The sequence below is a fragment of the Schistocerca piceifrons genome, chromosome 4, assembly GCF_021461385.2.
Source record: "Schistocerca piceifrons isolate TAMUIC-IGC-003096 chromosome 4, iqSchPice1.1, whole genome shotgun sequence".
Lineage (NCBI taxonomy): Eukaryota > Metazoa > Arthropoda > Insecta > Orthoptera > Acrididae > Schistocerca > Schistocerca piceifrons.
The window spans coordinates 106686032-106701568 of record NC_060141.1 but is presented as its reverse complement, the minus strand read 5'-3'; positions in this window follow the sequence as shown (position 1 = coordinate 106701568).

Sequence of the window (15537 nt, the reverse complement as noted above, 5' to 3'; positions counted from 1 at the left end):
TGGTCCCAATTATGCACACAAAATTGTTGATCCCCTCCCTGAGATGAAGAGTCAGTTGTGAGTTACGGTGTCACTAAATCGTCCCTTTTTGAATGTGGAGGGTGCGGATGTGCTCTAGACAAGGATGGTGAGCCGGGTTGAGAAAGAAACCGCTCTAAGCCCATTTGTTACGCTGACACTTTTTCATTTAAGCTCAGATCATATCTAGCGACACATTGAGGTGGGCCTGGATACATGGACGTGACGGAGACGCTGTCTAGTACGTCACTGGCATTGGTCGAGAGTGAAATGGCTGACGGGCAGCATCGCAAATATCGCGAGGTCATGCATCTTACAGCTGACTCGAAAAAATTAAAATATCAATTTATATGTATTTTTTGTATGGACTGCATGATCCTGAATGATTCATCAAAGCTCAGTGGTTATCCGTCATCCGTTTCCTTAAACATCGTGACATGTGAATCAACTCCATCGTGATAACATCGCGTAGCAAAAAATTAGATAGTACCTGTAATTGTAACAACGTGCTGATTACATTAGCAACATGTTAGAGTGGAGGCATTTGGTGAACGTACCGATTCCGCTGTCTTTGCTCTCAGACATATATAAAAGATGCGTATAACCCGGAATATCCTTGTAATTTCATACAGTGCTATACTTGTGGCGATGAACTTAACAGAGAATGAGTGCGACCAGCCTATAGCTACATCATCGCATCCAGGCTATGAACAGGCAAATATTGGCCACAATACATTCCGCTTAGGTATCCATTAAGCAGTCAACCATAAAACATAACACAGTAGTAGCTAGCCCGAGATACCAGGTTGTTACCATCAGGAACTTTTATCAAATGGTTCAAATAGCTCTGTATACTACGGGACTTAACATCTGGGGTCATCAGTCCCATAAACTTAGAACTACTTAAACCTAACTAACCTAAGGACATCACACACATCCATGCCCGAGGCAGGATTCGAACCTGCGAGCGTAGCGGTCGCGCGGTTCCAGACTGTAGCGCCTAGAACTGCTCGGTCACCCTGGCCGGCGCACTTTTATCCACTAGACATAATACGCTAGTCAAAGTCGCTGTTTGCTTCATTGTCCCTACTCTCTCTCTCTGTTTCTGTCTCTGTCTCTCTCTCTCTCTCTCTCTCTCTCTCTCGCTCGATCGCAATCTCGTTGTACGTGTAATGCACGCGCTCGTTAAGGTGTTATTATTAATAAGTGATGATTACGCTTTGTAAGTTGGTACACAATGCAATGACAAACAGAATAAACACAATATTCAGACTAGTGATTTGCTGAAAGCGTGATGTGTGAGACATGCTTAGATCTCTAGTTTTCCGAACTGTCTCGATCTTAATGAAAGAAGAAAGAATTTTCGCGTTAAAAACATTTTATAATTGTGGTGACTCTGCAGTTGTTAATGAATGCGGGAGACAGTTTAGATCAAAACATTGTCTCGACAGTCAGTGTACAACATATGAGATAGCTTTGAAGAACATGGATTTGTTATGGATGCATCAATATGTGACCGCTCAACAACAGTCGCAACTAAGGAAAATGAGTTGCGGATATGTTTAGCAATGACGCAAAGTCTGCGAAAATCAAACGGACGATTAGCAATTAAGCTGGATTTTCCACGAAGGTCAGTGCAGAGATCTTTACACAAACAGAAGTTTAAAATTCACTTTACATGTTTACGACATGAGTTACTTGAAGTTGATCCAGATCGACGTCTTCAGTCAATTCAGACGCTTGACTAACACGAACATGGTCCTAACCTGTTCAATAGAACTGTGTAGTCTGACGAGGCCAATTTTAGGTTATGCGTACAAGTTAACAGAGGTAACTGACTTGGTGGTACAATAACACTCAAAATCTTTTGTTATAACAGCCACTAAATGAAACTAGTGTGAGTGTCTGAGGGGCAATATCATCATTTGGCATACTTCGACCATATTTCCTTAAACGAACAGTGACAGGAGGTAACTATTTGACATGCTTCAGAATTACATGTTGCCAGGACTTACGACGAGTGCTGAAAGCTTTAAAGAAATTAACTTTCAACACGATGGTGCTCCTCCACATTATGCCACTGCAGTCCGCGATTATTTGGACGAAACTTTCCAAAGAAAAGTTATTGGCCGAACGGAAGGTATTGACAAGCCTCCACGTTCACCAGGTATCACGCCCATGGATTTGTGTGTGTGTGTGTGTGTGTGTGTGTGTGTGTGTGTGTGTGTGTGTGTGGTTTGAGGTTTTCGGGCGCTAAACAGCGTGGTCATCAGCGCCCAAACGCATAGAAACAGGAACACATGCAGTGAAGGGACGAAGACGGACAGCGAACAAGGAGAACGGCTAAAGGACACAGACCTGACGCAGTTACAAATCCTCACATACAGCGGCAAAACAAGAGAAGAAACGCGCTAAAAAAGGAAAGGAAACACAAGGAAAAGAGAACAGCAATCGAAGTGAAACAAGTAGGTAATCGTGACTGCCGGACCTCTTACCTAAAGCCTGGGTGAGCCAATCACCCAGCAGCACATTAAAAACCTCTCCCTAAAATCCGAGGCAACAAATTGGTCAGGACACAAAACCGTAAGACCTTAACCACAGTCGTTGCGTCGTCTTGCAAAATAGAGGGCAAATACGGTGGCAAGGAAACCACCGCCCTCTGGTCAAAGAATAAAGGACAGTCAACTAAAATGTGGCGGACAGTTATCTGGACGCCACAAGCACTGCAGATTAGGGGGTCCTCCCACCGGAGTAAAAAACCGTGCGTTAAGGGACTGTGCCCGATGCGGAGGCGAGTGAGGAGAACCTCATCCCGCCGGCATGACTGGTAGGACGTACGCCATGGCCGCGTGGTGGCCTTGACCAAACGCAGCTTATTTTCACCGACTGCCAGCCACTCCTCTTCCCATTGACGCATAACACGAAAACGCAAAAGGGAGGTAACAGCATGGATGGGGACGGCACATTCAACAACGTGAGGGAGGGAACATGCATCTTTGGCAGCCACATCCGCCAGTTCGTTTCCCCTAATACCCACGTGCCCCGGCACCCATCAGAAAGAAACCTCCTTCCCCTGCCATTGCAGGTCGAGTAGGGCATCGTGGATGTTCTGGACGACCGTATCCGCTGGGTACAAGTGTTGCATGGTCTGAAGGGCACTTAGGGAGGCAGAACAGATGAGAAACTTAAGACTGGGAACACATCTCATCTGCTCCAATGCCCGCAAGATCGCAAACAATTCAGCATCAAAGATGGTAAACGCTGCAGGAAGCCGTAACTTGATGACTCGATCAGGGAAAACAACAGCACAACCAACAGAGTCCCCCTGTTTAGAGCCATCCGTAAATACTGGTACATGGTCGGCATGCTGGTTTAAAATGTCGTAAAATAAGGAGGTAAAAACAAACGCAGGAGTGCAGCTCCTCCGGTACTCTGATAAGTCTAAAAGGACGCTGGGCCTCTGGAGCAACCAGAGAGGCAGGCGGGTAAAACCCTGGAGTTGGGGTGCCACACGCTCCACACCAAGGGACTCAAGCAAATGCTTGGCACGAATCCCAAATGGTCTCGTTGCCCTTGGACGACTGGAAAAGAAACGTTCCTATGGGGTGTCGTCAAATACTTTGTACGTCACCATCCTATCTGATCACCTCCATTCGTGTCCATTGCGCGTTCCGACGGACAATGCGATACCCCGCACGTCCAGAATTGCTACAGAGGGGCTGTAGGAACACTCTTCTGAGTATGAACCTTCCGCTGGCCACCAAACTCCCCAGACACGAACATTATTTAGCATATCTGGGATGACTTGCAACGTGCTGTTCAACAGAGCCCTCCTCCCCTCGTACTCTTACTGATTTACTGACAGTCCTGCACGGTTCGTGACGTCAGTTCCCTCCAGCACTACTTCACGCGTTAATAGAGCCCATGTCACGACTTGCTGCGTCACTTCTACGTGCTCGCGGGGACCGTACATGATATTAGGTAGGTGTACCAGTTTCTTTGGCTGTTCAGTGTAGCAGTGGGGTATAAGATTTTAATTCCGAAACTGTTCAAAAAACTGTGTGATTTTCGATGAGCATTGTGAAGGCGCCAGTTAGGAATCAACAGGTGAGACAGGTCAGGCGAACCGACTGCGGCAGAAAATGTATTGCGACTGTAAAAAATGTGTAGTAGAGATGGGCGAGACATGAAGTCTAGCCAGTGGTAGACTCACTGAGAAAAGAATTTCCTTCTGGGTTTCAAAGAGATAAGGAAACACATAGAGTCGATCTGAAGGGATATAAGTGAATAACATTAGAAAACGTATTGAAACAGCGTGGATGCACGTAGCTGAAAAACTTAAGGCAAGGAAAAGTTGGGAAGAGGAGTTTATTCAGTGGTGAACAACCAGATAACTGTAAGTTTTGTTTTTATATCTGTGTAAATTTCTGCTCTATCATTTAAACCTTGAACAGATTCATACACACAAGTAATCCCTTACTATTACCGTCACTTTCATTATTACATTTGTGTCCTGTACTACATATATATTTGTAGCTTTTATCCACTACCACACCAAAAAAGAGACCCAGAATTTGGCAATCTTCAATTCGTGTGCACTGTACATTCGATAGGACACACGCTGGAATATCACTTGAGTAAAGATAATATCAACTTCTTCAGACATCTGTGTCTGCACTACAGTCTGTCATTTCTCACGGCTTGCGATCTTACCTTACCTTCACGTCGTCATCTTTCGGTGTAGATCCTCAAGCGAAGTTGAACTTTTCCGCCTCCAAAAGCGTGTACTACTCAGGGTGATAGAGAAAAATGGGAACATTTCCACAATCCAATAAAACTATATGTGATGAAGGAAAGAAATTGCATTCATAGTAAGTGAAACCTTTCAGCTTTGCCATTTACGAAACATTGATGGCATATATATATATATATATATACTCCTGGAAATGGAAAAAAGAACACATTGACACCGGTGTGTCAGACCCACCATACTTGCTCCGGACACTGCGAGAGGGCTGTACAAGCAATGATCACACGCACGGCACAGCGGACACACCAGGAACCGCGGTGTTGGCCGTCGAATGGCGCTAGCTGCGCAGCATTTGTGCACCGCCGCCGTCAGTGTCAGCCAGTTTGCCGTGGCATACGGAGCTCCATCGCAGTCTTTACCACTGGTAGCATGCCGCGACAGCGTGGACGTGAACCGTAAGTGCAGTTGACGGACTTTGAGCGAGGGCGTGTAGTGGGCATGCGGGAGGCCGGGTGGACGTACCGCCGAATTGCTCAACACGTGGGGCGTGAGGGCTCCACAGTACATCGATGTTGTCGCCAGTAGTCGGCGGAAGGTGCACGTGCCCGTCGACCTGGGACCGGACCGCAGCGACGCACGGATGCACGCCAAGACCGTAGGATCCTACGCAGTGCCGTAGGGGACCGCACCGCCACTTCCCAGCAAATTAGGGACACTGTTGCTCCTGGGGTATCGGCGAGGACCATTCGCAACCGTCTCCATGAAGCTGGGCTACGGTACCGCACACCGTTAGGCCGTCTTCCGCTCACGCCCCAACATCGTGCAGCCAGCCTCCAGTGGTGTCGCGACAGGCGTGAATGGAGGGACGAATGGAGACGTGTCGTCTTCAGCGATGAGAGTCGCTTCTGCCTTGGTGCCAATGATGGTCGTATGCGTGTTTGGCGCCGTGCAGGTGAGCGCCACAATCAGGACTGCATACGACCGAGGCACACAGGACCAACACCTGGCATCATGGTGTGGGGAGCGATCTCCTACACTGGCCGTACACCACTGGTGATCGTCGAGGGGACACTGAACAGTGCACGGTACATCCAAACCGTCATCGAACCCATCGTTCTACCATTCCTAGACCGGCAAGGGAACTTGCTGTTCCAACAGGACAATGCACGTCTGCATGTATCCCGTGCCACCCAACGTGCTCTAGAAGGTGTAAGTCAACTACCCTGGCCAGCAAGATCTCCGGATCTGTCCCCCATTGAGCATGTTTGGGACTGGATGAAGCGTCGTCTCACGCAGTCTGCACGTCCAGCACGAACGCTGGTCCAACTGAGGCGCCAGGTGGAAATGGCATGGCAAGCCGTTCCACAGGACTACATCCAGCATCTCTACGATCGTCTCCATGGGAGAATAGCAGCTTGCATTGCTGCGAAAGGTGGATATACACTGTACTAGTGCCGACATTGTGCATGCTCTGTTGCCTGTGTCTATGTGCCTGTGGTTCTGTCAGTGTGATCATGTGATGTATCTGACCCCAGGAATGTGTCAATAAAGTTTCCCCTTCCTGGGACAATGAATTCGCGGTGTTCTTATTTCAATTTCCAGGAGTGTATATATATATTAAATTACTTCCTTTAGATGACGTCCTCCTGTACGAACACACTCGTAAAACCTCTGTTGAGATTCCTGATTGACTTCCGCAACATCTCAGCTGGGGTGCTGTGAATTTAATCCCAAATTCTCTGTTTTAACTCAACCAGGGTTCTTGGTCGAACCGTGCAAACTTTGCTCTTGAGGTGGCCCCACAAGAAAAAATCACAAACGAATAAATCTGTAGATCTAGGGGGCCAGGGAATGTAACCGAATCGTGAGATCCCTCGGTTCCCAAACAATTCTCGCACATACGCCACAGATTGCCGTGCAGTGTGTGATGTCGGTCAGTCCTGTTGAAACCAGGCTTCTCGAACGTTTAGAAAGTTGCTGAATGCAGGTGTAACGCAAGTTCGTAACATCTCCACGTAACGATCGGCATTGACAGTTATTGTGTTTCCCTGTTCATTTACGAAAAAATACAGTCCGATAATCCCATGTGATGAAACACCACACCATACTGTCACTTTATTAGCGTGTAAAGGGCTCTCATGAACGTCATTAGGATTTGTGTTTGCCCGGTAACGGTAGTTCTATTTATTCACATAACCTGTGAGATGAAAATGTGCCTCATCTGACATCCACAACTAGTTCAGATATTCATCGTCAATGTTTATTTTTGTTGTCATTTGTTGAGAGAATCCTAATCGTAACCGGTATTCGTTGTCCTTCAATTGCTACTCCATCTGTGGTTTGCACGGATGAAATTTTAAATCAAGATAATGAACTCTGCGAACATTCTCCCGAGACATTCCAACCACTGCTGCTTGCTTACGAATTGAACGCCTTGGGCTCCGTATAACCGACTAACGTACAACATCAATGTTCGCTGGAGAACACACACTTCTTGGTCGTTCTGTGGGTTTCTTCAAGAGAGCAGATCCAATCTCTTAAAAGCTATTAACCCCACATGTTATCGAGTTTCGACGGAACGGCACCATGGCGTCCTCAATTATAAAAACGTCGAAAACCCCTCAGTGCCGCTACCAAACTATTATTGATTTTATAAAACATTTTGATGGCTAACGTACGCTGTTGTCTGTTCCACTAATCCATGATTACTGAAATGGCGGACTGTTTACTCTCTAGCTGTCACGAACGCGCAGTACTGTCACTTGCCCATGGCTGCCACATTTCAGAGATTCCCGTTATTCTGTGTCACCCTAATTCAGTTTCAAACAACTATTGCAAACTCTTTTGGTGTATAATATACTAAATTCATGTCAATGTTTACGTACTGGGCAACAAGTTCAAATGGCTCTGAGCACTATGGGACTCAACTGCTGAGGTCATTAGTCCCCTAGAACTTAGAACTAGTTAAACCTAACTAACCTAAGGACATCACAAACATCCATGCCCGAGGCAGGATTCGAACCTGCGACCGAGGCGGTCTTGCGGTTCCAGACTGCAGCGCCTTTGATCGCACGGGGGCAAGAAGTATTTTCAGCACCTTGATACACAAGATACTAAGTACAGTTGCCTTCATACTGACTTAAAGAGACATACATCAGTATTGGTATTATAAGTCTGTAACACATTTTTCATAACGCGACACAGTTATACTCCCGCTGATGCAGCTACATATACACTTCATACCTATGAAGTTAATATGATATCATAAGAATAGCCGGTAGCATTAATGTCAATCTATGTGACAAAGACAACATTCTACATGTATCAATCACTTGCTGACTAGTCTTATTACACAAAAACAGCAACTGTTCCTAAATTTTCTCAACTGCCTTCGACAAAAACATATTCCACTTGTCTATCGGCTATTGTGTAACAGATTTCCTGTGTACAGTCACTTACAGTGACCACCACCTCCATCACCATCATAACCAACGACAACAACAACATTGACAACAACATGAGAATAGCTGTGTTCATTACACAAGCAATCAATAAACATAACCACAGAAAACATACTTGCCATCTTTCTTTGTATATTTATTTATAAGTGTAAGCATAACTTCTCCCAAATAAATATTACAACTTTTTACGATTTAAACTAAGTTTGTACCCATTGAAAAATGCCATTTACTTCCTAATTTTCTATATTCCTTTAACGAATTTGAAAGCAATATTTTATCTGCAGATTCTAAAAATAGGCCCACAAAATTTTGGTCGTACGTAAAATCTATGAACGATACAAATAACTCAATACCTTCTCTTGCTGACAGTACGGGTAATGTAACGGTTGATGATAGACTGGAGGCCGAAATTCTAAACCTAGCTTTCAAAACACGTTTACGGTAGAGGACTGCAGCACCATTCCCTCTTTCAATTATCGAACAAACGCAAGGATGGCTGACGCAGTGTTTAGTGGACGCCAGGAAGGCATCTGGCCCAGACGGTATACCCGTAAAATTATATGTTGACTATGCTACAAATATAGCACCATTCTTATCCATCATCTATCAGAGATAATTGGAACAGCGGAAAGTCCCACGAGACTGGAAGAAGGCCCAGCTCATAGCAATCTATAAAAGGGGTAGACAATCGGATGCACATAATTACTGGCCAATTTCACTGATATCGATTTGTTTTAGAATCATGGAACATATTTTGTGATCAGACATAATCACCTTTCTAGACTCTGAGAAGCTCATCTGCAGAAACCAACACGGTTTTAGGAAACAGCCGTCATGTGGATGATATACAACAGGCTCTAGATACCGGCTCCCAGGTTCATGGCATATTTGTCGGCTTTCGAAAGGCGTTCGACTCAGTTCCGCTCTGTTGCTTACTCCAGAAAGTGCGCGCTTACTGTCTATCCGATGACATATACGGTTGGATAGGAAGTTTTCTATCAGACAGAAAGCAGTATGTCGTCCTGAATGGAGCGACTTCAACAGAAACAATCGTAACTTCAGGTGTGCCCCAGGGCAGCGTAATAGGTCCGCTGTTTTTTACGATTTACATAAACGATCTGGTTGATGGTGTTGACAGTGTCAGTACACTGTTTGCCGATGATGCCGTAGTCTACAGGAAAGTATTATCACACGAAAGTTGGGAATAAATCAATGAGGATTAGCAGAAAACAAATGCGTGGTGCAATGACTGGCAGTTATCTCTCAATATTAGTAATAAGTGTAACCTACTGCGAAAATCCCCATTAATGTACGAGTACAAAATAAATGCTCAGTCCTTGGAAGCGGTAACATCCGTCAGTATATGGTTGTGACTAATCAAAATGATCACAAATGGAATGAACAGATTACACAAGTAACGGGCAAGGCGAACTCTAGATTGCGGTTTATTCGTCGAATCCTGAAGTGATGCAGTACTTCAACAAAGGAAATTGCTTGCAACACGTTAGTTTGTGCAGTCTTTGAGTATTGTTCGTCTGTATGGGACCCTTACCAGTTGGGTCTTATTCAAGAGATTCAAAAGGTCCAAAGAAGAGCTGAAAGATTCGTGACTGCTAAATTTATCCAGCGCGGGAGTGTTACCAATCTCAAAGAAAGTTTGAAGTGTGATACATTTGCAGATAGACGACGCGCTAAACCGAAGGGGCTGCTCACTAAATTCGCTCACTATCGCTCGATGATCACCATTCAATGATAAGAGAAATTAGAGGTCGTACTGAGGCGTTCAGACAGTCGCTTATCCCTCGTGCGATCTGCGAGTGGTACAGGGGGGGGGGGGGGGGGGGAATATGACTTTGGCGCGAATTGTGCCCTCCGCCAAACACCGGTCGGTGGCTAGCGGAGTATTTATGTAGATGTAGATGGACATTGATCTACAAAAAATGTACAAAAATATTTGTTTAGTTGCTCGCATAGGTGTAAACTTAACTAATGCAGAAACCCTGAACTATTTTTATTACCAAATGGCTAAAGTGGTCACCCTCTCTCATTCACAGGTTACCTAAATAACGGCTTCCCAGAGCAACAAAAATATGGTTTTCAGTACTTAATACCATTACTGACTGAATTTGAAAACTTAAATAACTGACATAATCTAACCATGAAGAAGTATAACCTAACGTACAAGATACAACGCATTAGCTGAAGTATTAATGCTGCAAACTATATGACACTACGAGTCATGTGAACACGTTGTACAAATTAATGAAGGAATGGAAGATTTGGTTGAACACCATACAGCGGGTAAAATACGGTGAAGCGATTAGATCAGGCAGGTACGGAAAAGCTGGAGAGAACTCCAAGCTGGTTCAAAATGGTGCAAATGGCTCTGAGCACTATGGGACTTAACATCTGAGGTCATCAGTCCCCTAGAACTTAGAACTACTTAAACCTAACTAACCTATGGACATCACACACATCCATGCCCGAGGCAGGATTCGAACCTCAAAGCTGGTGCAGCAATGGTTAGAGAAGATGGAGCGACGTTCAGATCACCGTTGGGCGGAAGCAACTTGGAATTGCCGCAGCGGCAACGATAAACTCTATCACGGTGTCGTTACAGGCACCAAGCAACATAGCCAGATTCTATGATAAAACGAATGCTTCAAACATTCACAAAAAATCTCTTAATTCGCTTTCAGACGAACCTCAGAAATGTGATGTCAGCCGTGAAACTTCAATGAAGAGAAATTCATGAAAATCATTATTATATTTCTATAGCAAGTATTAACAAAGTTACTAACAATTAGTTGTATAATTGCTTATAACAACGGTAAGAAAAGCTACAGAGACATTACATGGGTCTAGGACGCATCATTGGATACGTCTTGAAGTCAACTGTAGAAAGACCATGTTCATCTTAATATTTGAGAGGTGCTGGGGCTAGCAGTGTATTTAACACTAAATTCTTCTAGAATCTTCATATGAAAATGACTCTCTAGCCCCGCCCCCCCTTTTCTAACACCGACTTTTGCTGTTGCACATGGACTAAGAAAAAACGCGAACTGACTGCAATCGACCCTGCAAGTGGAGTAGAAAAGAGATAGGCACCTTCAATAATTTAATTTGCTAGAAGTTAATCTGATAAAGGAAAGTTTCATTAACGTAGTGAGAAACGAAAGGGTTGCTCTACCGATCAACAGAATGAAATTTATGTCCAAAATAACAATTCGATTTATTATGACTAAACTCAAAATAATAAACAAAACACATGAAACATTTACAATGCGTTAAATTGGATACTCAAATATATGCTGTGAAGGTGAAGTTGTCCATAAACTAGATTGTGACATTTATGACCAAGTGGTAGGTGGAGCCAATTCCTTGCAACTCAATTCTTAAGAGTAACACCCAGCCAACCCAACATTAATTGCTGCTACAGTAGTGAGAACTCAGACAATGAACACCCAACACAGAACCACGTTAGAAAAGACTGGAACAGGCGCGCTCTGCTGAGCTCTGATTGTCACATAGCTAAATTCCCTAATCTGCCGGTGCTGCAGACATACATTACCAAACTGTCTTCTTAACTGCAAGGACACAATCTGGCATACCGGAGGCGATGGCTGGTTGCTTCGACGTCCCGTCGTGGTGATGATAATGTTGCGAGTATAGCCCGAAACAAATTATCCTGGTCTGGTTGTTCCAGACTAAAGACTTCCTAGCAACACAAATGCGCGTCTGTGGGAGATGAAGAAGGCTCGCTGCACCATCACTGACGGTACAGTGATTGATTTTAACAAGCGAAGTCGCAGAGTAACTCCGATACAGTCAACTTTAGCCAAAACAGCTCAAGACGGACAACATAGGCCACTTGTACGTAGAACGCTAAATTGCCGACTGTACTCTGAAAGTTACGTTGAAGTCGAAACTTCAGTAACTTCGTCAAACAGTTACAATTAAATAAAAGTATATTAGGCAGCCAATGGAAGGCAGACTGTCCAGAGCAGCGAGAGCTCAGTCTTGTAACCTAGCACCTGTAGAAGCCGAACACAGAACATTCCCGCCCTCACGACAGTGGCTGAGGTTAAAACGCGCCAATCAGCAACTCGAAAACCGGCGGAAAATCCCACTCCATAGCTGAAGCACTACTATTCCACCCATGGAGATATTTGGCGCCAATTTCTGCGCCGATTTTGCTACGTCACCGAGCTATCCCCTGAGCAAGCCAATCACAGTTATGACTTTGCAGAAAACGCGGGAATTTGCCCGCCAAGACTGCCTGGGAACACAAGTCATTCCCACGCCTCGCTGGAAGCCCGTCAGAAAGTGTTTTCACAAAGTTTCTGCAAAGTAACGGAATCTCTAGCCCCAGCCGCTCCTTCAGGCCCCCGCGTGCGTGTCGCCCCCGCTCTTATTACAATGTCGGCATCTGGAAAGCAACCACTCGACTCCCTCACACCCTTCGTCATAACCCTTCCAAGATCAGCAGAACCTGCCTGTCACTGGACCACCCGGGTGATGAGAGACGCTGCGTGGGAAGTTCGCGTGGGAAGCAATAGCACCTTTTCACCACATGCAATTAGAGAGGATAATATTCGTATCTTCTAAGTTCTCAATACAAGTCTTGTAATGACAATACTGAGCGATACTTACCCAAATCGAATTACTCAGAGTAAGATATAAATACGAGAGGGGGCAAGTCACTGTGTGCGTCTAAAGGCATGCCGCCTCTCGTATTGAATATTGAACTTAATACTTAATAGTCGTTAATTGAGTGTCAAAAAAAAAAAAAAAAAGATTTCGCTGCAGGTACACGGTATACTCGTATTAGTATTAACATCAATAATCTGTCCTCTAATTCAATATTTATATCTGTATAAAAAGAATTTTTGTAAGTAACTTTCATATGACAGATATTTGAGTAGCGTAATGCGCAAATGGTTAGCTGCATAAAGTTAGGAAGTTGACTGGCTCGTGTAGTTTTTTTTTTGCAGTGTATATGATGTAAATCGTAACTGAATATCATATAGTGTTTAATTGTAATAACGCAATATCCGTCAGAAAATTGTCGAAGATGTATGCTATGTGCATCTGAAGTATTTAAAATTCTAGATCTTGTATTCAGTAGAATGATGATCTAACTTCATAATAATTACATGACTGTAGTGGTCGCTCACGTGATGGAAATGTTTAACAGGCAAGCACAGCATAATTATTTGTCTTTCAATGTTAGTTTCTGATTGAGTAAGTAAATTTTAAAGGTTTGAGCAGTTAGTGAGCTGCGTGTGTTTTAGTGTTAACTCCAGTGTGCACGTATTCGGGACTCAGAAACTTTTAGTGTGTATTTTTTAATTTTTTTTTAATTTAGTAATGTGTTTTTTGATTCCGGACAGATTCTTCCTTGGCTGGCCATGAAGTTAATGACACTTGTATAAGTGCTTAATGCACCTGTTTACAACCTACTTCCAAAATTTGAAAATTAGCCATAAACAGATTTAAAATTGTGTACGTCCCCTCTGGTGGTTAGATGACAACAAACTGATTTATCAATATATATCAGTACCTTAAACCCCAGAAAATGTGAAAATTGGTAGGCACTGAGACAGCATAAAAGTCAGAAAATTACCCGGTTTTTTCTCTGAAAATAAAGAAAAAGGTTGATCACTTACTACATTTTCGCTGTTCATGCCGACAAATCTCAGCGGCTGGCATGACGTTTCGATTTATTGTTTGCTCACAACTAACTTTATTCGCAGAACAGTTTGCAAACAGTATTCATATAAACATCTACAGAATTATATCAAATTTTGGAGTATATATTTCTCCATTGTTTGGTAATAAGGACACTTAGTGACTTCCGACAACCTTTAAACATAGTTTCAAACCGTTTCTAAGCTTTTTTCGCGGCTACAGCTAAGCCTTTAACTTTTCCATTAGACTATGGGGCTCATTATCCGAATGTTATAAAATAATAGCCTATTGCGTCATCAACCATGTAGGTCTTACGTGCTTGGCATCAATTATTTAACCCCTTAGCACATTCGTAAAGTTATCAGACGTTTCAAGGATTTTTACACACGGGAGCTCGCTTCTATAGAGAATCTTTTTTTTTCCATGAGGGACGTTACAGCGTAAGTTTCACAAGCAAAAAACGTGTGTGTTTGGTGACGTCAAATCGCAGATTTGAGTGTATAGCAGTGTCACTCTAGAAAATTCAGATAACTGTCATTAATATTCCAGATTTCAGAATTGGATACGCAGAACTACCTACCTCATACACTAATACACGTATAGAAGAAGATAACGTCCAGGCAAAGCTGCAAAAAGACTAAAAATCAGGCACCTTTATTTGAGAATAAGGTCATCTACATGCTTAAAATATTTATTAATTTATAGCGACGTTTAGAAACCTGGATAATCTGATCTTTAAATAAGATTCTAGTAACGTCTAAAAGGGAGGTTTTAAGTACACATTTTCGGAAAACAAAACATGGAAAATTAAAAAATTTAAAATATACCAAATATAACTTAGAACTCGCGAAACAAAGTTCAGTGATAAATGTGCTTTTGTCTAAGTGGGACGTCTGTTGCCGAAGTGACTCAGATGTTTACAAAAAGGCAAGTACGATGCGAGGTTTGGCGCTAGTATTATATACCTTCTCAGGTCGTATAATATACAATTACAGATATTGTAGGTTAAAGTGTACCATATAATTTAAGAAAATTGCTTTTCCGGTGGCAACCAGAAGTACATTTCCTTTATCGTAAAATACACATCATGTCTTCTGAACAGCTCAGAATTTGAAATGTAACTGATCCCTGTTTGTTTATGCAGAAAAAATAGCATTCCGAAATAACTTTGTGCAGAACAAAAATTTTAATGGATATTAAATAGTAATATTAAGGTAAGAGAACAGAACGGAGACGCTTGAAAACTATGTAACAATAAGACTTGGGTTGTTTCAGGACGATACCTCAGGAATCTAATCTGGTACGGTGGAGAAGCCACTCGGTAATTAAAGAACGCACACATATTTGTGCATCTGAGCTGTGAGACCCTATACATGCGTTCCCGTTTCGTTTACACGATCATAATTCCAGAAATAACTTCCCATTCTACTGAACAGCCCGCGGTGTAATGAAATTGCGCTCCGTATTGAGAGCAGAACCCGGAAACTTGCCTTTCGCGATATTAAATCCGGCGATGAAATGCAGGGTGTAGTCAGGGACATGATGTGGGCATTCGGAATTGACACAATGAATGAACAAAGCACGTGTCATTCTGGTCTGGTGGTACACCTCGTTTGA